Below are 26,938 nucleotides of genomic sequence, written 5' to 3' on the forward strand. Positions count from 1 at the left end.
GGCCAACACTATGTTAAGTCCAGCGTGCTGCACAGAACAGATAATATCACTGTCCAGTAGGGATTTTTTTTTTAATCTACGATTTTTACTTTTAAAAAATTTACTGTGGTTGGGGGTTTAGAATCCGGTAATACATCCATGCAAAAACGTTAAGCTTCAAGTTGAAAACTATCGATTCGAAAATCTAAATAAACCCCCTCCAAAAAAAAAAAAAAAAAGGGGCCCTCCCCCGCCCCACCAAGAAATCTCTCAAAACAAGAATTCTTCTGATGTTTTTCTCCTCCCTGCAGTTCTCCATGTTACAGTCCTTGGAGGTAGAATAGGCATAAAATACTTTCACTAATAAAATATGACAAACCGCCGGATTATACGTGGCCGATTCCCAGTGATTGCCCTGCTACACAAAGCAGAAAAGTAAATGCCATCATCCCCCTTAGAACAAAAGAACTTAGGAATAAAAAACATGGAGAGGGGGGAGAAAGCAGCAATAAATAAAGGTGAGCGAAGGCCCCCGTCCCCCGCCCCTCCCGGGAGCGAGTGCTGGACTAAGTACTGCTAATAAAGTGGTTCAAGGGTAGTTATTTGGAAAGGGGGCGGGGTGGCGAGGGGAGGGAGCGGGCGAGCGGCGGCCGGGGATTGCATGTTGCATTCGACTTGAGGTTGCATCTTTCTCCTGTTGCCTGGACCACGCTCCCCCATTGCAGTGCTTCCCCATCGCTTCTCCTCGCTCCTGCCCCTCACGGCTTCCCCCCACCCCCTTCAAACTGCTGTTGCACTGGAGGGAGTTGGGGCCGCTCCGGAGCCTCTTTGCAGCTCCCGCCGGCGGGAGGGGGGAGTTGGGCTCGGGCCGCGGAGTTGGGGGGGCCGCCGCGGGCTCCGGCCTCGCCTCGGCTGCGGCTGCACGGGAGCCGAGCTGCGGCGCTGCACGGGCCCGGGATTGCGGCGGCCCCGGAGTTTGGCCGCCTTCGCCGCCGCTCGGTGCTCGGCCCCATCACGGCCGCCGCCGCCGCTGCACTGGAGTTTGGCTGCCGCTGCCCTACTTCACTCTAGTTTAGTTTCACTCACTTTACATCCGGGTTTTTTCCCTAGGCAATGGGCGCCGCAGCACACCCCGTTCCTTAGGCAAAGTGAAATAAATTCGCCGCACCGACACGTCAAGTAGTCCGCCCGCCCGAGCGCCGCCGCGGGCCCCCGTCGCCCCCCCTGCCGCCGCCCCACTGCCCCCGGTGGGGGGACCCGAGCGTCCCGGGAGCCGCGGGCCGAGGCGCGGGGGCCCGGGCCGGCCGCCGTACCACTCCGCCCGGCGGCCCCCTCCCTCCCCGCCGCGGCCCGCTCTCCCCCGGCGCCTCCTCTCCCCTCGCCCTCGTCCCCGCTTTCCCAGCCCCAGTCCCTCTCGCCCGGCTCTCGGGAGCGGCGGGGGCGCGCACGGCGGCGGCGGCGGCGGGCCGGCGGGGCCGCGCGGCGGGCTCCCGCGCGGGCGAGTGTGTCTGGGCCTGGGCGGAGGGATCCCCGGGCTGAGGCGGCGGAGGTGCTGCGGCCCGGGGCCGGGTGGTGAATGGGCTGGTGGTGCTCGCTGCTGCTGCTGAGAGGAGGAGGAGGATGAAGAGTTGGGCTTGTTTGTCTCCCACAGTTTCTCTCCTGCTGCTCTGATTCCCCCCTCCCGATTCCGGCCCGGGGCCTGTGTGTGTCCCTCCTGGAGGAGGAGGAGGATCCAGTTCCTCCCCCCAACCCCCTCCTCCCCACCCCCCCTTGCCTGGGGAAGAGGAGGAAAGAAACAGCCCAGAGAGAGAGAGAGAGAGAGTGAGTGAGAGAGAGAGGAGAGGAGAGGAGAGGAGGAGGAGGAGGAGGGAGAAGGGAACAACCTACCATCTTAACACACTAATATCTAAAAAGTGCGAGAGGCCCAGAGCAGCAGCAGAAGCAGCAGCAGCAGCTCCAGCTTCTTCCCTCCCTCCCCATGAAGAAGAGTTCCCTCCTCCTCCTCCTCCTGCTTCTCCTGCTCAGAGTTCCTGCCTCCAGCTGCCAGGGGGGACAGCCAGCCAGCAGCAGGAGGGTGCAGTATCCCAGCTTTTCCATTCTCTCTTCTCCTCACTCTCCTCTCTCTCTTTTTTTCTGGAGTAGCTCTATTTCCCCTCCCTCCCCCTTCCCCCTCTGCCTCTCTCTTCTCTCCCTCTGTCTTGTCGCTGGTGTTTGTCTCTGGGAGGATCAGGGGCTGCCTGCTTGGAGTTTGTTGTGGGGGGAGGTAGGGGGAGGGGAGGGGTGTGTGGGAGGGAGGAAGGAAAGGGGGGTGTTCTCGTCAGGACCCCTCAGTCAACTTGAGATTTGAGCAATAACTTCCCCTTCGGGGCGCCCCCCTGCGTGCCCTTCCCATACCTCCCCCCCCGAAAAAAAAGACAATGGGAAAACCTTGGCTCCCCCCCTCCTCCCCTCTGCCCTCCACCCCTCCCCAGGATAAATTGGAAGTAAGTTTATGAGCAGCCTCGGGAGCCTGGGCGCAGAGTGCAGGGCCGGAGCGGGTGACAGAGGCGGCGTGCCGGGGGCGGCGGGGAGGGGGCGTCACATTGTCCCGGCGGGGGGCCGGCCGGGGGCTGCGGGCGGGGGCGGGGGGCACGGAGCTTCGCCCGCCCCCCTAGGCTGTCCTTCGGCCCGGGGAGGGTAGCTGGGGCTCCTCCATCCCCCCCACCCCACCCCGGGATGCTGTCGGGGGGAAGTTTTTATTATGATTATTTATTTAATTAAAAAAAATTTTTTTTTGGAAAACCATCTTGTTTGGTGACTGAGGGATCTGGTTTAAAAAAAAAAAAGCTGCGGCTGCTGACGCTGCCGGGCCCGAGTGTGTGTGTTTGTGTATGTGTGTGTGAGAGTGTGAGTGTGTTGGTGCATTTGTCTTGGGTGGCCGGAGCAGCGTTGGGGAAATTCCGCTTATTCTTCTTCTTCTGCAACTTGTTATTCCGGAGAGTCTGCCTGCACCCCTCACCCCGGGGCCGGCCCTCTCGCATTCGCCCCCGCCGCCGGCGGCTGCGGGGCGCCCCCGGGACCCCGAGCGGGCCGGGGCGGACAGGCCGCTCCGAGAGGGGCCGCGGCCGCCCCTCCCCCGCCCGCGCCCCCGCCGGGGGGAGGGGCGCGCGGAGTGGGACTCTTTCCGTTTGGTCCAGCCCCGTCGTGCACGCAGTTCCCAACACTTCTCGTCATCCTCTCTTTGGTCTCTTTATTCTGCTGAGCGGTGCTGTTAGGATTTCTTTTTTTTTTCCCCCTGACCACGTTCGCGATGGTGGGTAGCAGCAAGGTGGCCCTGGTAGGGGAGGGGTTGGTATCGAGATTGGGCACCGGGGGAGAACGCCTTCTTTCAACTTTGTCTGTGGCTTGCACCCCCGGAGAAGGCCACAGGCCGGTTGTGGGGTGCAGATGTGCCGAGAGTGATTTCTAAGTAGTTGAGTTGTTGTGATGAGGGTACGACTGCTAATGGTCGGTAGGTTTTGTTTTCATTGGTGAATCTGGTGTCATCATATTCCGGTCATATGTTGAAATATTCTTTGTTTAGGTCTGGAAGTAGAGGATCTCACTCTGCACGTCCACATTGTGTTGTTTTTAGAATGATGTCTCTGGGAGTATGGATTTCTAGAATTTGAAATCTGAGTGAAGGTCCGGGCATGTGTGGGCCTCATCACCTGGCCTTGACAGTGAACTTTGTGGCTGTGTTTCGGATTTCAAAGATTTGCCCCATAGCTGAGGAACGAGTTGTGCATTTTTGCTAATAGTCGGTGTCAGGAATGTAGATGCTTGAGCTGGGGAAGTTAGAGAGGGAAGAACGTTTATATATAAATAATGGATAGTTGAATATTAGAATCAGATTAATTGGGGCTGATGAAAGTTTTGTTTTTTTTTTTTTTTTAAAGCAGTTGTGCACTATGGGAAGGAAGTCTTTTCACAGGTTCACTTGATAGGGATTCTTTAAGGTGAGGGTTTGGAATTATCTCCTTTTTGAGAGGATTCTCACCAACATCTGTAGCTTTATTGACGGCCTGGTAAGGGTACTGAAACTGGGGCTAAACCATGTAAGCATACTTTTCAGTGTTTATGATAGTTGTTTACATCTGGTGTTCACTCTAAGCAATAGAAATAAATAGGTCAGCTTTGCTTTTGGTCTTTGAAGACTGGCCCCCTCCTTCCTTTTTTAAGTTTCACAATTTACTTGGTTTACAGCATTGTTGGAAACTGTTACTACATTTTTACTGGAAATACTATTATTCATTTTAATTTTGGTAAGTTCCTTCTTATTCTCTTCTTCTTCACTTGTTTATGGAGTCTGTGTTGTGGGCTTAAAACTAGTTTATTTTAGGGGGTCATTAAAAATGTCTGAAAAATACGTTTTCAAATCCCAGTACCTATCTTTTCATAGAAAAGAGGAAATTTTGTGTGCAGTTATGCTAATGCTTATAAAAAAATGTCTGTACTTAAAATGTTTGTAGATGTACAACTATCCTTAAGTGAAGAGCATAGTAATAGTGCACAAAGTTCTCAAAACACAAACATCTGGCTAACATGTTACAAATATTCCAGGGGCTTTTTTGTTTTTTTTTGTTAACATCAGACTTTTGCTTTTGGTAACGTAATGGTATTTGCAGTTTGACTGGCATTGCTTGGCTGCCCATAATAAAGTTTTCTGCTTGGGTGCTATTGAAGACTTTTTAACTTAGTTTTTAGACAATTTTGCAGGCTGTATTTAAGCATGTTTTATTTTGGACTCAGGCAAGTCTTTGTGGAACTGGAGTAGTAATAGATGAAAAAGACACCTACCTGGGCTAAATTGTATTTTTAGAAGGTATAAGTGATGGATGGGGCCTATTTCTTTTAGCTTTGAAGGGTCCATCCTTTTTCCTATTCAGTCGTCTGGAAGGAGCTGCCTCTGTAATACTCTTCTTCTGCTTACATGAAGATCTCTAAATGCTATCCAGCAGGAGGTGCTACAGCAAGATAAAGGAAATTTGTGAATTTTGAGGGTCTTGTTACTTACTACAGCTCTACTTAGCTTCAGCTAAGCAGCAGGATTAACACCTTAAAGTTCCAGAAAGATTTTGAGTAAGTCCGTTTAAAAAATTCCATTCATAAATTATGTTTGCTACTTGAAACTGAAGTCTTTGACTATACAAAGTAGATGTGTGATTGTGGATAGCTTAAGGATTCTGGGCCTAGGTACAGAGCACTGTTTAGAATTATTTTATTTGGAAGGGGAATTAGTCTTGTGTTGATGAGTGGGGTGTTGAGCACGTATTTTAAAAAAGTATTTCTAATTGTTATAAACAAAAGTAGTTGGTATGATTTAGGGCTTTAAGTCTTGTTATCCCTATAATAATACAAATAGGATATAGAGTAGTTGAGATTTTGGAAAGGGGGATAGTGTGTGGAAAAAAATTTAGACTTCTTGTAGTTTTTTCCCCTCGGATTTACGGACTATGATTCTAATATAGATCAGTTTTTAGGCACTCAGCTTTATAAATACGTATGGTTGATGTACTTAAGTTAGCCTGCAAAGACTGAGATTCTTGAACTGTAAATCAAGTTCTATCAGTGGTAGGTCATTGCTGATATAACAATAACTGCATAAGGATGAATATAGCTACTTTAACAGTTTCATAGCATTTATAGCGCATGGTCCTTTGAAACTCTGTTAGTGTTAGGTGAATTGATTATTACTGGAAATATCATGCCACTGTGGTTGCTTGTAAAGTTTTGTGTCAAAATTTTAAAAATTTGGGGATGCTAGAAACTTGATAAATCTGCTTTGAATTTTGTCTATTTTGTAGGCAAAATACTGTTTTCTCAGTAAGACCAAATGAGATAATACATATAAAAGTTCTTCGTAAGTGGTAAAAAAGCATGCGGATATTAAGTTGTTGAGATAGGTAACTAATTAATACATGGACAGAAGCTTCTGTCTTAAAATGCTAACTTTTTCCATATCAGTTGAGAAAGTAATACATTTAAAGTGCACTGGGCACTGTAAGTTTTTTTGTTTTTTAAGACAGAGTCTCGGTCTGTTGCTCAGGCTGGAGTGCAATGGCATGATCTCTGCTCATGGCAACCTCTGCCTCCCAGGTTCAAGTGATTCTCCTGCCTCTCAGCCTCCTGAGTAGCTGTGATTACAGGTGTCTGCCACTACGCCCGGCTAAGTTTTGTATTTTGAGTAGAGACGGGGTCTCACCATGTTAGTCACGCTGGTCTTGAGCTCCTGACCTCAGGTGATCCACCTGCCTCAGCCTCCCAAAGTGCTGGGATTATAGGCATGAGCCACTGCGCCCAGCCTAAATTTGTGTTTTTAAATACTGCTGTGGTTACCAAAAATGTCTTTGTTATAGTTTTGAAGCTGCTTTTGAAAAAATGCTGCCTTGTCACTTTCCCATAATATATGTAAAAAAAAAAAAAAAAAAAAAGAAGTCATTTTCCCTTTTGAAGATCCTGTGAATTGTATGTCCCCTGTTACAGTTTTTCTTCATTTCTCCATTGATGTGATGTGATAGTAGTTGATTTTAGTGAGTGTGTAAGTTCCCTGATTCTTCTATAGACTCTTATTAACACAGAGTAACAGATGTCATGGTTAAAGTTTTGAATGTTTTGACTGACTCCGCTAACTTTCTGAAAAATTCTTACTGCCTAAAGCTTTCAAGCTTGTTTCACAGTGAAAAAGATGTATATCTGTATGTGTTAGTATTAGGTATATGTGGCTATATCATTTTTTTTTCTATTTTAGAAGGATGCACGAGGAAATGACTACTCAAATCTAGAGGAGTGCACTGAAATATTTTTGTGTAAAAATAACCCAAAAATTTAAAGCCTGGAGTTTCAGCTCTCTTATAAACTGTGCTCACAAATTTGGAATATAAACATTTTAAAGTAAAATATAGATAATTAAGGACCCTGTGTTTGTGAGCTCATCAAAAGGTATATAGTATCTTAAATTTTAGAAGTGACTGTTCTTTTGAAATTGCCCCCTTTAGAAAGTAAATATAGAAACTTGCTTCTGTGAAGGGTGAGAAAAACACTTAACTGTTTAGATAAAATGAAACCTCTCAGGGTGTTATTAACTTTTTCATCCTACAGACAGTGAATAGTAAAGCTCTTTGTGAAGACATACTGAAGTTAAGGTTATATTAATGTGCTTTTAAATTTTGTATTCTTAGTATTTTATTGCTGAAGGCTTTTGTATTTAATTACTATTCAAAGAGAGAAGGGAAGGAATTAAAGTTTTAGGTCTCTGACCTTTGGTGAAATTCTTCTATATTTATATCTATAACTGATTTCTTGAAACATGTTTGAATTTTCATATTATTTTGTGCTGGGAAATGTTAATGATTTATGTTGACTTCTCAGAAACTTTTGTACATGGGCTTTTTTTGTAGGCCTAATAATTCTTCAGAAGCATAGAAATACGTTTTGATCACATTAATTTTCTCAGGTGTATATTTTTGCTGCTTTGCAATTTTTTAAAAAAGAGATAATATGTTGACACTGCATTAAATTTATTGTAGATAATTATTTCTTAAATAGCGTATGTTTTCTACTTTGGATGTTTGTGTGTATATGTAGCCATACTATTTTGTAGGCTTTCGTGTAATTCTTATATGTGTGTTAAATTTTTGAATAGTTATCTTTTGTGAAAATGTTGAAGTAGACTTTTATGAATAACTTTTCTATTACTTGTCCATCAATTCAGTCTTAATATTACGGTGAACTCTTCCCTTTTAGAAATTATATGTGAGGTTCAGCTATCCTTTGGACTCTTCTAAAGCAACTTTCTCACACTAGACTTGTGTCGCAATTTGAATACTCCTCCACTTCTCCCTTCTAGTACCCTGCAAGTCTCTCCCCTCTCCCTGCCTTAAAATAAATAAATAAATAAAAAAGACTTTGGTGAAAATTTCTCAGTTGAAGGCAACTATTCTTTTCTATACTTTGGAATCAGTTACAGAAATGTTTTCTGCTTTTTTAAGTAGTCAAGAAAGTGAACCAGTATGGAGGAGATAGGAAGGGGATGAGGCCTAACAAGTTGATGATCTAGGTTTTATTTTGACTCTGTTTGTGGGCCTAGGGGGAAAAAATAACTTAAACACAGAAGCCAAAAAGATGGGTTTTGTTTTATTGTTTTGGCTGCATTGAGAATACAAACTGTCAGTACTTGAGGAGAAGGAGCAGCAGAAAGGAATTGATTTTTTTTTTCTGCTGCAGATCCAAGTATTGTTAACCATGTGCATCTCCAAAGCGACATACTTACAAATCAAACAGTAGTTGATTCTTTCACTCAATTAACAGTCAGAACCCTAAATTGTGTGTATGTTTTTTTAAATTTTAAATAAGTACCCCAAACTTTGGGGTAATGACAATAATTTCCTGATAAAAGTGGGTGATAGTAACCATGGCAACTGCTATCTCTGGCCTTATGGACAATATGTTGTATTGATGAAGCTTCAAATCCTTTATAGTAGCCCGTCACTTTTATGGTGAAATGTAGTAGCATGTGTTGCAGATGATTTTTAGCTGGATTGCGTTAAATTTGTGTGCCAGCTTATCTTTCCTTGTTAGGAATTTCTTGGACTATATTCCAAAACATGTTTGTGAAGGTGCTGTTGCCTGAAAATAACCCACCACCTGTGTTAGGCCTCCTGATGCAGATTGCACTTAGTTCTTTCCCAGCCTCCTTCCACAGTCTTGCAGAAAATAGGAGGGTGTGTAGCAACTGTATATATGTAAATTCCAGCTCAAACCTATCAGCTTGTGTTTGGACGTATTACTGATAGCTTAAAAAAATCTTTTGTGTTTTCAGAAGAGGTCAGTGGATGAGAGAAGTGGGCTTGTAGTTGAATACTGTTTTTCTTTCTAGAAGTGTGTGTGTGTGTGTGTGTGTGTGTGTGTGTAGGGAATTAGAGGTGAGGAATGGAGGGCATAAATACTGAGTAAGGACTTGACAAAAGTAGAACTTCAGTATTTTTTGTTTGTTTTTGTGATGGTGTGTGTACATATTACTATAAAAATTATTTCCTGTTGGGCGATATTAGAATATGGGAAATGTTTGCTTCTGAGAATTTTCTTCAAGAAAAATTATTTATAAAATATATCTTGAATAATTGTTAAAAGGCAACCTGTTAAAGCAATTAAGCTTTTTTTTTTTTTGAAATGGAGTCTCACACTGTCACCAGGCTGGAGTGTAGTGGCATGATCTCAGCTCACTGCAACCTCTACCTCCCAGGTTCAAGTGATTCTCCTGCCTCAGCTTCCCGAGTAGCTGGGACTACAGGCGCACGCCACCACACCCAGCTAATTTTTGTATTTTTAGTAGAGAGGGTTTCACCATGTTGGCCAGGATGGTCTCGCTCTCTTGACCTTGTAATCCGCCAGCCTCAGCCTCCTGAAGTGTTGGGATTACAAGCGTGAACCATCGTGACCAGCCAAAACAATTAAACTTTTTTGTGAGGGAGGATTAGAGAGTGTTAAAATGGATCCATTCAAACTTTAAAAAACTGTTTCAAAAATTATATTTTTATTACATCAAGTCTTTTTGCTTTTTAAGCATTTTTTCTTTGCTTCTCCTACGTAAGATTTTTCTAATGTGAAAATGTTGATCTAAATATTGATACTTTTTCCAGTATGTGCTAGAGAAACTGTGTGCCACAGCAGAGAATATACAAATTTGATCTAAATTTGATTAGACCCTGATAATAAGATACAGTCAAATTGTGCTAGATAGTTCAGACTTTCTTGAAACTTGCTGTGATAACGTGGTTTACTTACTACAAGTCCCAGTATGCATTGCAGTTTTTGCTTAACTTCAGATTGGAGCACTGCATTCTGGGACCTGTAGTTGATTTAAACAGTACGGAAAACCCTTCCCTCTTGTCTACTCCATTTTATACACAGCTTCCCAGGCCTCTAAGAACTTTCTGCTAAGTAGTTTGATTACTAATATTACGATTATTATACTGCTCAAATTCTAAAGTGAGTCTTCAGAAACAACCTAGTGTTTTAGTTTACCTTAGATTAGTTGGTTGTATTTTTTATCAGATACTATAAGGTTTACACACAAAATAATATATTGAAAACTTAACTTAGCAGATGTAAATTATTTTTATGCATGTGGTGATACAAGTCTCTTTATAATTATGGCATCATTGATTGCTAGTGTGGGCATGAGAAGCCTCTTATTATCAAGACTGATATATATGCTGTTCCTTTTTTTTTTTTTTTTAATGGGGATAGTTATTCCGTAAGGTTGGATGGAAGGTTTTTTGTGCCAGTATTTAATTTCAGAGTTCTGTGGTTCTTCTGTAATAACTGTCAACATCTTGAATATCAGTACTCTTTAACTGGAATTCCTGAAAATAAATGTGGTTTTAGTGTAAATTTAGTACTTGAAGAGGTAGTCTGAGGCAGAGAAAGAGGTGAGATGTCTTTAATAATTTGTTTATATTTTTATTTGAAAAATTTAAATTTTTTTTGAGGATTCTACTTTAATTTTGTTAACTAATATCAGAGGGTTGTTGCAGGGATTAATTGTTAAAATCTATGACAGTGCCTAGCACAGAGCTTGGCACATAATAAGGGCTCAGTAAATGTTTAGAATTAGCAGCAGCAGCAGCAGCAGCAGCAGTAGTAGTAGTAGTAGTAGTAGTAGTTACTGTTATTTTAAAAAATAGCACGCTTCACATTTTTTTCCTCTCTTTTTACAATATAATTTGATCAGAAGCCCAGGCTGTTCTAAGACCTTGAGATTCTTGGCTTATGGTAATGATGTGGCAAATTCCTGAGAATGTTTTTGCGGTGTGTAAGATGTCCTTGCACCTCAGTTTCTCCCTAAGTGATGTAGGCCTCCAAAAGGACTATCACACCAGCAGCTGAATATTTTGACTGGTATTCAGCTCTGCCGGTCTAGTACTCATTGCATCTATACCACAAGCCTTTGGTTGACTTCAGAAAGTTCAAAAGATAATGAAAATTTATTTGTTTACAATGTTTGCACTGGTAGAATATCCAAACTAGTTGATTAAGGAAAATAAGATGCTGCAAAATGCCCCTTGTGTTACAGTGTATGTAACCTTGGAAAAATTCTGTTGTGTTTAGAAGCATGTACCAATCTATCACTGTAATTCACAATATTACAGGATTGATGTATTGGAGGCCAGTAAGCAGCCCCAGAAAGAAAGTGTAGTTTCAAAAAATCTTAAATCTTTACGTTAATTTTCTCTTTTAGGACACTGACTTCTTTTAGGCTCTTGAACTTGTAGGATAGTTTTATTTGCATGGCTGGTCCCTTCTGGCTGTTTTTTTTTTTGGAATGCCTGAGGATATTGGAAAATGTAAGCAAAGCGTAAGCTGCAATGTATATGTCTTAGTTTGAATGTATGCAGAAGCAGGGCAGTGCTTTTCTTACTTGCTTAGCCAGTATCTTCTTCCAACTTTTTCTCTTGCGAGGAGTTCTTAGAATATTGTTGCTGAGGGCTACCATGTTTATTTAAGAAAACTCTGCCTTTAGTTTTATTTATTTATTTATTTATTTATTTATTTGAGATGGAGTCTTGCTCTGTTGCCCAGGCTGGATATGGAGTGCAGTGGCACGGTATTGGCTCACTGCAACCTCTGCCTCCCAGGTTCAAGCAATTCTCATGCCTCAACCTCTCAAGCAACTGGAATTACAGGCATGCACCACCATGCCTGGCTAATTGTTGTATTTTTAGTAAAGACGGGGTGTCACCATGTTGGCCAGGCTGGTCTCTAACTCTTGGCCTCAAGTTATCTGCCCACCTCGGCCTCCCAAAGTGCTGGGATTACAGGAGTGAGCCACCACGCCCAGCCCAAGTAATATTTTTTAAAGTATTTGTTTATATAGCAGACCAATCCACTGTAATAATACTAGCCTCCACCTGACATAGTTGTGATTTAAAATTTGTTAATATGGCCAGGCATGGTGGCTCAGCGCCTGTAATCCCAGCTCTTTGGTAGGCTGAGGCAGGTGGATTACCTGAGGTCAAGAGTTTGAGACCAGCCTGGCCAACATGGCAAAACCCCATCTCTACTAAAAATAGAAAATTAGCTGGGCATGGAGGCAGGCGCCTGTAATCCCAGCCACTCGGGAGGCTGAGGCAGGAGAATCGCTTGAACCCGTAAGGTGGAGGTTGCGGTGAGCTGAGATTGTGCCATTGCACTCCAGCCTGGGAGACAGAGCAACACTACATCTCAAAAAAAAAAAAAAAAAAAAAAAAAAAAGTTAATATGTAGATTAGACATTAAATAGATTCTTTAGATGTGTCCAAAATGTATGGGATCTGGTCTGATATGCTTCTACTTTGTAAGCTGTTTTATTTATATTACATCAATTTGTCTTTTCAAGACCTAATATTAAAATGAAATAAATTCAGCAGTTACAAAGGAGTTAATACAAAGGGTTAAATATAAGGAGAAAAATAGTCCCTGGTGTTAATGGGCCAATACAGAAAATATTAGGTTTGGAGGAATTCTCATTCCATATTTTTATCATTATGGTACCCATGTGATTACTGAAATGCTAAAGTTGGAAATCAGGAGAGGAAATAAGGAGAGTAAAACTGGGCAACCATGTGGATTCAGTGTAGAGACCTTTGACACACCTAAATTATTGAGCAGTTTTCTTTTTTAATGAAATGTCCCAGTCAGTATAAAGGAATGTGATGTTGCGATGATGTCAGAAGACTTGGCCTTAAGTATACTCCTGTCACTTAGTTGTACACTCTTGGGAAATTCATCCTTGCTGGGCTTTAGTGGTAAAATGGGGATAATAATAAGGGCCTGCTTCACTATGATATTAAAAGGATTAGATAAGATAATACTCGTGAATGTACTTTATATTACTAAAGTATATGTAAATTGAATTTTTAATCAGCAGTAAGGGGCTGGGTTTTAAGATATTTGTCTATATCATGTTAATAATATTAATATTATACAATTTTAAATAATGAGTCAGAACCAAAAAATTAGTGATCCACCCTGCTCCCAATAGACCAGTTCTTTTTTTTTTGACACGGAGTCTTGCCCTGTTGCCCAGGCTGGAGTGCGGGGGGGCCATCTCGGCTCACTGCAACCACTGCCTTCTAAGTTCAAGTGATTCTCCTTCCTCAGCCTTCCCGAGTATCTGGGACTACAGGCATGTGCCACTACACACGGCTCATTTTTGTATTTTCAGTAGAGACAGGGTTTCACCATGTTGGCTAGACTGGTCTCTAACTCCTGATCTCAAGTGATCCACCTGCCTCAGCTTCCCAAAGTGCTGAGATTATAGGCCTGAACCACCGCGCCTGGCCCAATAGACAAGTTCTTGACATGTGTTTACGTGTGTGTTTATGGTGTAGTTCTTAACAACATACACATTGATACATATGTGTGTATATTATAAGTATCATAAATGTGCTGGTATGTTGTCATGGGAATGAAAAATTTTAACTATGAACTTTAGTGTTTTAAAAATTTTATTTTATTAACTATACAAATTTTATGTGTTAATATACAAACTTACAAAAATATATTTATTTGTGTTTGGAGAAGTGACATACACACATTTTGGAGAAATGACATAGATTTTAAATGTTTGACAGGTTGTGAACGGTTTTTGTACGTTAGGTTTATCTGTTGTCATCAATAATATGGAGTGTTTATTATGTATAGTGCTAAGCCTTTTTCCACATAGGATCTCATTTAGTTTTAATCCTCACAGCAATATTCTGAGGATTTACTATTATTATCCTACCTCCATTTTACAAATGAAGGAGTAGAGGTTTCCCTGAGATCACATAGGTAACAAATGATACAACCTGGATTCAAGCCCAGGTTTGATTCCTGAGCCCTTGCTCTTAAATGTCCAAAATGCTGTGCTAAACTATGTAATTCCCATGGAAACCTAGAAATGAATTACTAAAGAAGTTTTCAATTTACTGAAATGGCCACAGCTACGATGTATCATTTTGAGGCTATTTCCTGTTGATTTTGGTTGGGTTAGGTTGAATAGTTTGAAAGTAGTAAACATTGGAATGGGATGGAAATGAAGACATTTGGGACAGTGCCTGCTTTGTTCATCCTTGTATATCCATTGCCAAGCATAGTGTGTAGCATGGGGTGGGGTCTAATACCTGTTTCTTCAAAGTTTGGAAGTTGGGCACTTTATAAAGCACAGTGTAAGTTAGTTTAATACATTTTTAATAGGTGCAAATGGTTTACATTCACTATTTCAGTCAGTCCTTACATAACTATCAACGTTTTAGAGTGTTAGATAAGTGTCCTTTCAAGAAATACAAAAACTGTGCATGTAAGTTAGAAAGTCATTCTAGCAATATAGATATGTATAAAGTAGAAAATTAGTCATTCCGTTCCCATCCTACTTTTAAACTTTTTCTGTGCATTTACATATGTATTTTATATATATACACATACATATACACACACACACACAATTTTTAAAGAAGTTTAATTATACCATAATACTCTTTCAAAGTTTACTTTTTTCCAGGTGACTATTTAAAAAACTTGTTTATTTTTGAAAATAGGGCTCATGTGGGAAGTGGGAGTAAGGTTGGAGGAAGAGAGGTGGGTAAGATTTATACATTAAGATTCCAAACCTAATACCCTAGATTGATTATACCTCAGGCTTTAGGAAATGGTCATTGTTATTTTTAAAACTTAAAAAAAAAATCAATTTGAAATGACAACATTGTTTTCTGTCCTGTATAAGTAATTTAAGAGGCATCATTTCTGAATTAAATTATTCTAGTTTGTTCTGGTAGCTACTTATAAAGAGAGAAATTGTGTTTTCAGATAACATTTTAAAAAAACTGGTAGTCTCTCTTCTTGGTTGTTAGGACACATTTACTTCACGTTTACAAAGTAAAGTAGGTAAGAATTTGGGCAAACCTGTAAACAAGAAAAAAGAAAAAATGTAAAATAGGATTTTAAAACCAAGATAATACATGTAATATTTTAATTAATAGAAACTCAGACTAGTACAACTTAATCAGCATAAAGATACCCTGCATAGGAATTAGTCCTGGTCCTCACAACTTCATGTGAGTAGTGTGGGCTGACCTCATCCCCATCACCTATCCCTACTCACTCAACCACTACCGAATGCTATGCTGATAACTCAGGACTTTTTAAAGCAGTTAAAGAAAAAAAAGTAAGTTATTTGAGTGCTGTTCATTTTTTCTGGCATTATATTTAGAAATACATACTAAAGGCCTTATAATCTACATTAAATAAAACTCTTTTGATTCCAGCTTTGAGAGTTTTAACTTGTTGCTAAGATTATTAGTCATAATTCACCTTCGTAATTTTTAAATTAAAAAATGTTATTACACAGGTAATAAAAAGGTTTTCATTATAGAAGTTTTTTAAAAAGCCTTTCTAATCCTAGAATACACTCCTTGCATCTAAGGTGCTTTATGCTTTTTTAGATCCATGAAGTGCTGAAGCCTTGCCTTAAAATTCTAAGAACTGGACCTTGTAGAATGTAGCAGTTTATTGAAACTATAGAGTAGTCAGCGTTTTTTACAAGCCAAGTTTAGTTTTTCTCATTGGTAGCATTCACAAATGTGCTTTTCCTTTTGAGTGGCACAGACCATGCCCTACAGAGTGTTTTATTCTCGTTCATTATAGTCTAATAGTGTACAGAGGGCTCAATTAATGTTATGGATGGTGAAACTAAGAGACAAGAATTTGACTAAGTTAGTGGTAGAGCCTAGTTTTCCTTTTTTATTCTAGACTCAGTCATCTTGACCAGTAGTCGCTAAACTTTAAAAAATTATGGTTACCAGTTAAATGTGTGATAGTCTAAACTAGTGTTTTATGTATGTTATCAAGCATACAGGAAAGTTGAATTTTTTAAAAGGATGAGATTTTAAAATATAAGTTGTAATAATTTCTTCCCAGTGGCTCCCTTCCTCAGGGTACCCACACCCACTTGGAGACGAGTGCTGAAGATAGGCCATTCTTCTTGCAGAAGAGGCAGCCGTGGGGACAGCTGGAGGACAGTTGGTAAAAGGTGTGGGACTTTTAAGTTGGAGTGATCTTTTGCAGCTTTTTAATTTTAAAGAAACAGCCTTTCTTTCTGTGAAAGGCTGAAAGATTGAAAGTATAGGCCTGGAGAGAGGTGAGCTTTAAAAGACAGAAATATAAACCTTACTTGTTTTCCTCAGAGTTGACCAAAAGGGAAAGGGCTGCCTGCCCTGATAGCTTCTACTCCCATTGAGATGGCAGTGCCTTTTTCTGTTGTTAGGCAGTTTATAGAACGCAGGATAGCTTGGTAAGCGTCTTCTCTGTGCCTGATGTGACGTAACATTGTAGAGTATGCAGCATGCATGTTAAGTACAAGTGGTTGTGTTTGGCTTGTTGCTGCAGCATTTTTGAAGATGTCTTAAAAAGCAATTATCAGTGGATGGAGTTGGATATGTGCAAGTTATTGAAATCATCATTTCTTCAAGACCAAACTTTGTAACTTGAATTATTCTATTTAGTATTTGTTTACTTCCCCCAACCCCCAACACCTCAGAGCAGAATTCTTTTTCTGAAAGGAACAGATGCCGTTAACTTATCAGGACTTGATACTAAAAAGCCTACAAAAATCTTTGTGCTGTTTATTTTCTTTATTTAATCTATATGCAAAACATATTGTAATTATTGCTGTGAGAGAGTTTTAAGCTGATGGTTCCCCCCCACCCTTTTGTGCTCAGGGGAGATAGATTAGGAATGCCAAATTGACAACTTGGTATAAAGAAATAATGACCATTGAAATAAAACAGGAGTTCAAATAAAAAGCAAATCAGATACAAATGTAGAATGAAAATATCTTTTAGTAAAATGTTAGCATGCTGTACTTGGAACAGATGCCACATTAATTCAAAAGAGAGCCCAGAAAATGTGGCAACTTTACGATGTCAATGGAGGGAGCTGCAGTAGTTCCTGTTTTCATTGTGTCAGGTTCTCAGTACCTTTAGGTCCAGTCCTGTTTCTTATATTTATTTTCTGTGTGTTACATGTTAATATACAGATATTAAATCCATGCCTAATACTTTTATTTGTGTAATTAAATACATTGTCATGCTATTAGATATTAGTATAAAAAGCCCAATAACTTATACTGCAACAGTCAAACGTTTTTTGTTTTAAATACGCCTATCAAGATATTCGGAATCTGAAGCAAAAATTCTTTGCATCTTTCAAGGCACATTTATGATAAGAAGGTAGTCTAAGAATTGAGTCAAAGAGGCCTACTGCTTTTTAAATGTAAAATTTGGACAAGTTACAAAATTATGAGAATTTTGCTTTTTTCTCATTTAAATTTGTAGTTATCATTGGACATTTGTTATGATTTTTAAGTAGCTTAGACTCATTCATTCCTTTTATATGTGTGTGTGTGTTTTTTTATGGTGTTTGGGAAGAAGAAGGGGTGATGGAAGTGTACTGTACACACTGGGATATTTTCAGAGTGACATTCATTTTATAGAAGATTGCACAGGGACGTCTCTGAATTGCCCATTTCTTGCAGTTCCTGGTTAGTGTGGGTCTGAGTGTGGAGAAAGGTGGGCTGGGGGCTCTTAACCAGATTTACAGTGTGCTACTTCCTGAGTCGTGCAATGATCTAATCATCAGGGGCATATCCTGTGTGCCTGTAAAGACGTCTGGCTTACATGCTTAGAAAAGCACTACTAGTTTTCTCTCAGTGAAGCTTACAATTTAGTAATTTGGTGAAAAGGTTAAAAGTTTTGTTTTCGTGTAATTCAAGTGAAGGGGAGTTTATAGCGTGTTGGTAGAGCACAGAGGTTAAGATGTTGGTGCAGGAGCCACTTTGCATGGGCCCAAATCCTAGCTTTGCCATGTATTAGCTCAGACTGTGTCCAAATGACTTCCTGCTCTGTGCCTCTGCCTCAGTTTCTTCACCTGTAAAATTTGAATAAAATGAAGTGGTTATGAGGAATAAGTGAATTAATGTATAAACTAGTAGAAGTGCCTGACACATAGTAAATACTAAATACATGGTACTTAAGCTTAGTTTTCTGCTCCTTTCTTCTCTTCTCAAGGATTCAGACAAGTGTTAGGATAAGAGCCTGAGCTTTGGCATCTGACCCCAGTATTTGAATCTCAGTATAACCACTTAAAGTTTAATGTTTGACCTTGGGCTAATTATTTAAGCTCACTCCAATAAAGAGGTATCACATACATACTGCATACCACTGTGCTGGTCACTGGGACTTCAGTTTCTCCATCTGTGATATAGAGACGGTAATACCAACCTCTTAGGGTTCTTGTGATGATAAAATGAGGAAATCTTGAGACACTCGATCGTGATAGCTGCTCTTATCATTATTATTGTTATTATTACAGTCCCACTAAAAGTTTATGGGAAAAGAGTAAATACAGAACAATTTAGCTGGAGAGGTTTTTTCCTCCCTTGAAATGCATGGTGAGAAACAGTGTGGATGATAAAAGTGTTATCTAATGAGTTCTTATTTTTGAATACCTCTGGGAAAAAATAGAAAATACATGGGAATATGTCAGTTTTAACAGAGCCTGCTAAATATTTTAGGGGATTTAATGTTTATTAAAGCCCATAGTGATATAAGCTTTTCTTTTTTTTTCTCAACAGCTGGTGAGACCAGCACCAAGATATTGATGTAGTTTATCGTAGGTCTCTTAGAATCAAGTCTGTAGTAGACTAGGCATTATAACTCTAAAGTCTTAAATAATAGCTGGGCAGTCCACTGGGTCTTGACAAATTGTGTGTATTTAACCCTTGAAAACTCATGCTTGGGTGTAACAACTAATGGAAACAATTGTAGAACTTCAGAGATATAAAAGTGGCATACAAATGCTTTCTAATAATGATGGGCACAGTTTATTTGCTTTTTGATTTTGGGCATTTTGCCTTTGTGAATTTTCCTCTCGTTTGGTGCCTGATGTTTTCTTATGGTAATTGTTATTTTCTTTCTATATTTAATTGTCATAAGCTACCTATATTGAGCCTAGAAACTGAGCCTGAGAACAAGTTGATTATGAGAAAAGGTACAATGATCTCCTCAGATTTGAGGGGTTTTGGGGTAAATAATTGAGTTAATATATCCATTAGAATGTATGTATGTATCTCTCTTATAAGTGAAACCAGTAATTGAGGTAAGGGGAAAGATCATTAAGTGTAAAATATAATTAACTTTATTCATTCACTACTGATTAGGATCTGAACGTTTTTGGTCTTTGATCCTTGATATGTTTTTTTCTGTGATTCAACAAAAGTATTTGTAATAGCTTACCAAAACATTCTGAATATGGTATATGTTACCCTTAGCAAGAATTTAAGTTAAAGTAGCATAATGGCTCCTATTAACTTTTTGTTCTCACTAACCCAGCTGTACCGTTTGATAAAGGTCTAGTAGGTGAATAGGTGTATTTACTATAGGTGAATTGGTGTATATTTTATTTTGTCCCTGTTCCTAAAACATTGTATCTGCTTTTTAAGGAGAAATTACAACCAGTTTTTTAAAAAATAAAGTGTTGTACTTTGACTCAATAAGTATTTTTAAAACTAAGCAATTTTATAGTGGGTTGTATAGTTTTCTTTCAGTTAAATAATTGTAATCTTATTTTGCAATAGAGTGGCCAGTAAGTAAAGCATTATAGTTTTAAAATTAGCATAGCAAATATATAGTATTAAGTTTTCTTTACTTTAGCTCTTTGCAGAATCTGTAAAAGTTGCTTCACTTGGTTGAAGTTGAATGGAATTGTGGAAAGTTTAGAAGTATATTTTATTTTGATAAATATGTGTTAGAAAGAGATTCTACAAGCGTTTTGGGGGTTGAGTTAAAGAATTATACAATTTTGAAGATCAGTTTGTCCCTGCTTAGTTTGTAAAAAGTGGTGCTGTATGTGACGGGGGTGCAGTCCCATTTCAGCTCTGCCGGACCCTGTCCAGCCGGTGGTGCTCCTGTGTAGAGATGTCGCCGATGATTGCCCAGACTCCCTCTGTTGCCTGTCCTCTCCCCCTTCTCTGCTTCCTCTCTCGATGGTCTCTTCTCCGTCCCCTGCCTGTTGTTCATCCTTCCCTTCAAACCACCACTGTTTTATTTCTATTTCTCTTAAAAACAAAACACCATTGTAATTATTAGTTTTTAAACAGGGAGATACTGAGCTATTATCAAAACCTTAAGCTTTAACAGTTTGTGGGGACACCCCCTACTTTGGGCCCTCAGCTGGAATTTGGAGAATAGATAGCTTAAAATCACTTGTACAGTAACTGAATATTTGTAAAATACTTTATATCTGAACTAAGGAAGAGAATAGAAAAATACCTTTTTACCTCAGAAATTGCTGTATTTTCTGGTTGTGGGTGAGATAGAGGCAAAGTTGAGGAAGAGGTAGGCATGTTACTTAACTAAAATAAGCATTAATTTATTAGATTGCTCTCTAGTCTCATGGACCTAATTAGAGAATAAAATGGAAATTTTGGTGTTGTGAATTGCTAAAATATTTTGATTTATTAATTGAGAAGACTGCTTTCTTGATTTGTAAATACAAAATATGATGATGATGCCTTATTGTATATTGATCTTTTACATTTCGTTGGTTGATAGTTGAAAAGGAGCAGACCCTTTCCTTTTTAGATTTCTCCTAGTGAGTTTAAATTGTTAACGTAATTGTTTGGTAAGAAAAGTAAAACTTGGAAATTAATTACGGTTACATGTTGAGTTAATGTCTATGCTGGATTTAAAATCAGTAGCTTCTGGTCGGGTGTGGTGGCTCATGCCTGTAATCCCAGCACTTTAGGAGGCTGAGGCTGCTGTATCACTTGAGCTCAGGAGTTTGAGACCAGCATAGGGATGGGCGTGGTGGCTCGCGCCTGTAATCCCAGCTTTTTGGGAGGCCGAGGCGGGTGGATCATGAGGTCAGGAGTTTGAGAACATCATGGCCAACATGGTGAAACCCTGTCTCTACTAAAAGTACAAAAATTAGCTGGGCATGGTGGCACATGCCTGTAATCCCAGCTACTCAGGAGGCTGAGGCAGGAGAATCGCTTGAACCCAGGAGTCGGAGGTTGTAGTGAGCTGAGATCGCGCCACTGCTTCCAGCCTGGCGACAGAGCGAGACTCCGTCTTAAAAAAAAAAAAAAAAAACAAAGAGAGAGACCAGCACGGGCAACATGGCAAACCCCTGTCTCTACAAAAAATATGAAAATTAGCCTAATGTGGTGACATGTGCCTGTAGTCCCAGCTATTAGGGAATCTGAGCTGGGTGGATTGATTGAGCCTGGTAGGTCGAGGCTGCGATTGTGCCATGCCATTGAACTCCAGCCTGGGCAACAGAGCAAAACACTGTCTCAGTCAGTCAATCAGTTCAGTAGCTTCTAAGATCTATACCAGGCATTTCATCTATTATTTAATTATACATAGACAAAAACATTTGAGACAAGAGCCTTAACTTTATAGGATTTTAAATAACTTCTTATTATGGAAATTTAAAAACTTTTATAAAAATAGAGTGAATAATATAACGAACCCCAGGAACCTATTCCCTAACTTTAACAATTACCAGCATTTTGCCAATCTTTATCTATAATGTGTAAAACATAACAGAAAAGTAACTTTGTATTTTCAAAACATGCACTACAGTTAAGTACATTGGTATACTCAAAGGAAAAATGTGTTTGAGAATGTTCTTTCCATACATTGTTAGTTTAATACTGGTAATCTCTTTTAGGATAATATTTTCATTTTTCTTTTAACTTACTGAAGAGGTCTGAGCCACCGCTAACTTAATGAAGAACCATGCCTGCTGGAAAGATTCTAGCTTCTCTTACCCCTTCTGCTTTTAGAAGTTCTGAGATTATTAGTTTTGAGCTTGTGTTCTTAGGAGCTGCATTTTATTTTATGTACACTTGCCTATCTGTGACGGTTGTACGGACCATCATTTCTTAGCATAAGCAGGACAATATGTAAGTCAGCTTAAAGTTGCAGGTCACAAGTCTTGTTCCACACTTCCTTCTTGTACATATTCTATTTCTATTTAACGCGAATGTATGTATTGGTTAAGGAATGCTTGTTTTACTTATAAAATGGTTTGTTGAGGAGGGACTTTTGATTACCTGCTATCTTTAGACGTGGTAACAGTGGTTAGAAACTTGTTACGTGCTCCCTTGTTTGCTCTTCTTTGCACTGTAAGTTGTACATATGCCTGCAGTTGTGGGGTGTGTTCATTAGGAGTCACTACAAGGTAATGGTAGCCTTATTTCTGAATTTATTTGGTTGCATTAGTTTAAATTAGACCCATAGGTGTAATTATTCCACCCCAATGCATGGGGAAGCATAGTCAGTGGAAGTTGTGCATCTAAACCCCTGTGCATTGAAAATGTGTCTTTAATGTTATGATGTTATTTGACATCTACCATTTAGTGCAAGGAGTATACTTATTTAACAGGACCTTTAATAAGTTCCCTCTACACCAAAGATATATTTTCAAAAAATTATACTTAAGAAGACTTTGTAGTATTCCCCAGAAGAGTTCATCTATAGCAGTAAAATCTTTCTAAAATAAAACTTATTCTTTTAACCGGTATTCATTTAAGTGGGTTTCTCTGTACTTGGTTTCCATGGAAATAGCGAATAGCTAACGTTATTTATAAGGTGGAAGTAAAATAGGGTGCCTAATGGGACCCCATGCTGCTCTGATGAAGAGACTTAGGAAAAAAATCCATGCTCGTGGGATTTTTTTTTTTTTTTTTAAACAAGGTTAATGGAAGCCCTGATTTCAGTCTTCTGTAACAGAACATATTTTTGGTTTTAAAGGCTAGCATTAATATCAAGCAAACAACTTCTTTTTGAGGTCTGTATTGCTTTCACTTTCAAGTTTTAGGACCACTTACTTATCAGCATGATTGAGGCTTTATGTTTCAGACTCCTGTTTCTTTGTGGTTTTTGTTTCAAAAGTTAAAATTCCCAGTGTATTGTAGCTGTTTCCGCTTCTCATTGACATTTCAAAGTACTGATTAAAAAGATAAATGTTCATTAAGGATAGCAGTGGTGAGAGAGGATCAATATGTTGGACTATGAAGATTTTTAAAAAAATGTAAATTGTATGGAACCATTTTTAGTTTTTAGGCCTAAAGTCAGGGTTCTTTTTTATTTGTGTTGTGGAGCTAAACCTGTATAGTCAGAGAGAAGAGATTCTAATTTTCTTTCAGGCTAGAAACAGGGAAAATCTTAATTTCTCTTTCCTTTTTAAAAAATGGATTGTTGCCAAAACCTTTTAACTGAAATAAATGTTAATTCTTTTAGTGCTTGAAATGTGGATTTGGAATAAACCTTGGCTTTTTTCTCACTTCTTCGGTAAGGCCTACTCTGAGTTTTGTAGGCCTGCAGCAAAGCCTTGCGTTTTTTAAGCCCCTTCAAGTGAAAGAGTATCATTCCCTTTGTGTTTGTGTTTGTGTTTAGGGTGTGTGTGTGTGTGTGTGTGTGTGTGTGTGTGTGTGTCTAATTTTTCTATAGCCTGAAAGGCACCTGCTCATTTTCCAGCCTAGTGAGTACAGCAGTGCCATATTGAGAAGTGAGGCAGGATGGAACACAATAAGGTGCTATAATTTTTATTTAGTTAGTTTTGCTCGTCCTCGGTAGCTTGTGATCATTGTCCATTTATCTGGAAGTACTCTTGATTATTCTTGGCTATCAATGCAGCAGGAGTTTTCTTCTGTGTTTAAAGCAAGGACTGTAGTATACTGAGGGCTCCTTCAGGGCAGGACTTGAGTTTTGTTTTGTGTGTATGTGTTTCTCTGGATAAGCTTCTGGCTATAGATGGGTTTACTGTGCTTTAATTTTTTAAAATTTGGTTGTTTTAATCTTGTTGAATTTATTTTTGTGTGAGATATTTTTCTCTAGCAATTCACTAGTTTCTTCTATGTACGTTGATGCTGTTTTATAAAATTTTCTTAATGTGTTAATTGTTCTTTTAGTTTAGCTTTTTCTTGTTTATTTTTAAAATCTGGTATCTAGCACTGACCTTTCTTAGTGACTTTTATTTGAATTATCTTTGTGCTTTAGAGACATAGGAATTTGGGTCTATTATCCCATTTCTGAGTGAACAACTCCCAGTAGTTACAGTTAGTGCAATAGAAAGGGTTCTCACAGATGCAGTGCTGGGCATTGATCCTCCTCCTTGGTGCTTATGGTTTACACCCAGAACTCCCATTAGTGTTAATAGGAGGCACTTCCTTAAATCCCTGTACACCAAAGTAAGCTCGAACTCTTTTATAATGCCTTATAGATACCTGAGTTGTTTTTTTGTTGTTAATGACAAGAAGTTTAGTCCTGAGGTTAACTGATTATTAAGATAGAGTTTGAGTTGTCTTGGGATATGGAGTGATTTAGTAAGTCTGATCTATAATTAAGAAGTTTTCGTTATGATGATTAGGCTCAGTAAACAGCTTTGTGAGAGCTGTGGAGGCTTGTGAATACGAATTTTTATACTTTATAGAGTGAGGAAGCAAGATTTCTTCTTTCCATTTATTTCTGCTATTTCTTCTCAACCATAAAAAATGGGTCTAACAGTTTTTGTATATAAGAGGACTTAGAAAAATTGTTCTGTTTTTTAATTTTACTTAAAAGCCTTCCTGTAATTGCCCTCTGGCCTCAAAGTCTTTTATTAGCTAGTATGGCTCACATTTTTCAAGCATATAGAAGTTAATATGCACTGTTTTAGAACTTAGGCACTATAACCATTGGTCAAGTAATAAATAATCAGTGTTTACTACACCTATCTGTGATTTGTGGATTTTTATTGCTATCATTTATTTATGTACAGTTTAATGGAAAGATTCCTAGATTGAGAGCAATTAATCTGGCTTTTAGGCTGAGCTTTGCCTATCATTATCTTTGTAGATATTAGCTAGTCATCTGGACTTCTTGGACCTCTGTTCCTCCGTGAAATGAAGTTACGGATCTGGCCCTCTGAGGTGTCCATTCTAGTTTGAGGCTGTTTGAGGGCCTACTTTCCTAGGTACTGAAGGAAGTAGAGTACAGTAAGGCAGGCAGTGGTTTCTAATCCTGGCTCCCTATTAGAATCTTTTGGGGAAACTTAAATACAGATCTATGGGTTCTAAATAAGGCATAATATATTCAATATCTTTAAGGGTAGGGCCTGTGGATCTGTATTTTTTGAAGTTTTATGTGTTATCCTGATCTAGTATTGAGAACTACTTGTACAAGGTATTCTATTCTTTTGTGTATGTGTATGTGTGTTCTAGTTAGGGAGATGTCATGTGGGTTAGATTAAAATGTGAGGCAGTATGTGGTTAAATTTAAAAATGAATGAGAAAGATGATAAACACTTCAGGAGTTTAAACAAAGGAAGAATTGGGAAGTAGGATGGTTTGAGCAGATCTCTGTTAATCAGCGAGTCTTTATCTGGACCCTAGTGTGTGGGTACGATTTGGATAGTTAGAGAGAGGGTAAAAAGGTATTATTCTTGATATAAGGAAGAGCATAAGTAAAAGTTGGGGAGCAGAATAATTCTGATTATAGTTTTAGTCTTTATTTTAGTTTTCTTTTGCTCCTGAAACTGCTGTAGATTTCCTCAGTAATTTAAGGGAGTGAGCGAGCCATGAAGGTATTTGGAGAAAAAGAGCGTTCCAGAGCCCCAAGAAGGGAACTTGCCTGGAGGGTCTGAAGTAAGGAAAAGCGGCCAGTGTTGCTGGAATGGATTGAGCAATAGGGAGATGGGACGGCTTAGAATGGCAGAGGCCCAAATCACTTAGTGCCTGTGGGCCATTGAAAGGAACTTCATCTTTTCTCGGTGTATGATGGGAAGCCATTGGAGGGTTTTGAGCAGAGGAGTAACAAGATCTGTCTTGGATTTTGAAAAGCTTACTCTGACTCGCGAGAGAATATACCTTAGTGGGGCTAGGGTAGAACTGGGGAGGCCAGTTAGGAGGCTGTTGTAATTATCTAGGTGAAAGGTGAAGGTGACTTGGACCAGGGAGGTGGTAGGAGAGTTGAGACAAGTGATCATGGTGGATGTATTTTGAAGGTAGAGGCACATAGTTGGCTGTTGGAGTAGATGTGGAGTGTGGAAAACGAAGAGTCTTAAGATGACTTTTAGGATTTTTTCTTCTGAGGGGGTGGAGTTACCATTTATTGAGATGGGAATGACTCTGAGGAGGAAGTTAGGGGAGAGGTAGTCAGGAGTTTAGTTTTGGATGTGTTGAGCTTGAGATACCTATTTGACCAGTGTTGAGTGGGCAGTTGGGTATATGAGTTTGGAATTCAGGGAAGGATGTGTGCTGGAGGTAAACATTGGGAATTGCCAGTGCGTAGATCCTTCTATAGCCATGAGACTGTGTGAGATCACCTAAGGGGAAGAGTTCCAAGAACTGAGTCCTGGGACAGTTCCACATTTTGAGGTATTGGAGGCAAGGAGGAACGAGCAAAAGAAACCAAGGAGAGTAGCCAGATTGATGAGGAAGAAAATCAAGAGAGGATGATCTCCTGGAAGTCAAGAGAAAAAAAATTCCAGGAGGAAGACATGATCAATGGGCCAAAAGATACTGGTCAAGGAAGTGAAGACTGTTTTCTGTTGGATTTAACAACTGTTAAATCATTGGTGATCTTCACAAGAATGGAGGGAGGCAAAGGCCCTAATGGGTTGTGTTCTGTAGAGAATGGGAGGAGAGGAATTAGAGCGAGGGAGTATGGTTAACTCTTTTAGGGAGTTTTGCTATAAATGTGAGCCCAGACAGGGACGATAACTAGAGAAGGATATGGAGTCAAGGGAGGGTTTTTTTTTTTTTTTAAATTATTATTTTCTAAGATAGAAGGAACAAAATGATCCAGTAATGATGAGGGGAAGATCGATGCTCCATGAGAGTAAAGGGAGAAGAACTAGAGGAATGTCCAGGAGA

At 39.6% G+C, this 26,938-nt stretch overlaps 1 protein-coding gene across 50 annotated transcripts in view; it reads left to right on the forward strand.

Annotated features, from left to right (window-relative positions):
- Nucleotides 1–1,405: 1,405 nt before the first annotated feature.
- PHF21A (PHD finger protein 21A) overlaps nt 1,406–26,938 on the forward strand; it is a 191,465-nt gene continuing 165,932 nt past the window's right edge. For 24 of the 50 annotated variants that reach the window (XR_013403261.1, XR_013403265.1, XR_013403263.1 and 21 more), the window contains exon 1: nt 1,406–2,053. The gene's annotated coding sequence lies outside the window, so the exon portion shown is untranslated. 50 annotated transcript variants of the gene reach the window in all.

This window comes from Macaca mulatta, chromosome 14 (assembly GCF_049350105.2).
Source record: "Macaca mulatta isolate MMU2019108-1 chromosome 14, T2T-MMU8v2.0, whole genome shotgun sequence".
In the NCBI taxonomy this organism is placed as follows: domain Eukaryota; kingdom Metazoa; phylum Chordata; class Mammalia; order Primates; family Cercopithecidae; genus Macaca; species Macaca mulatta.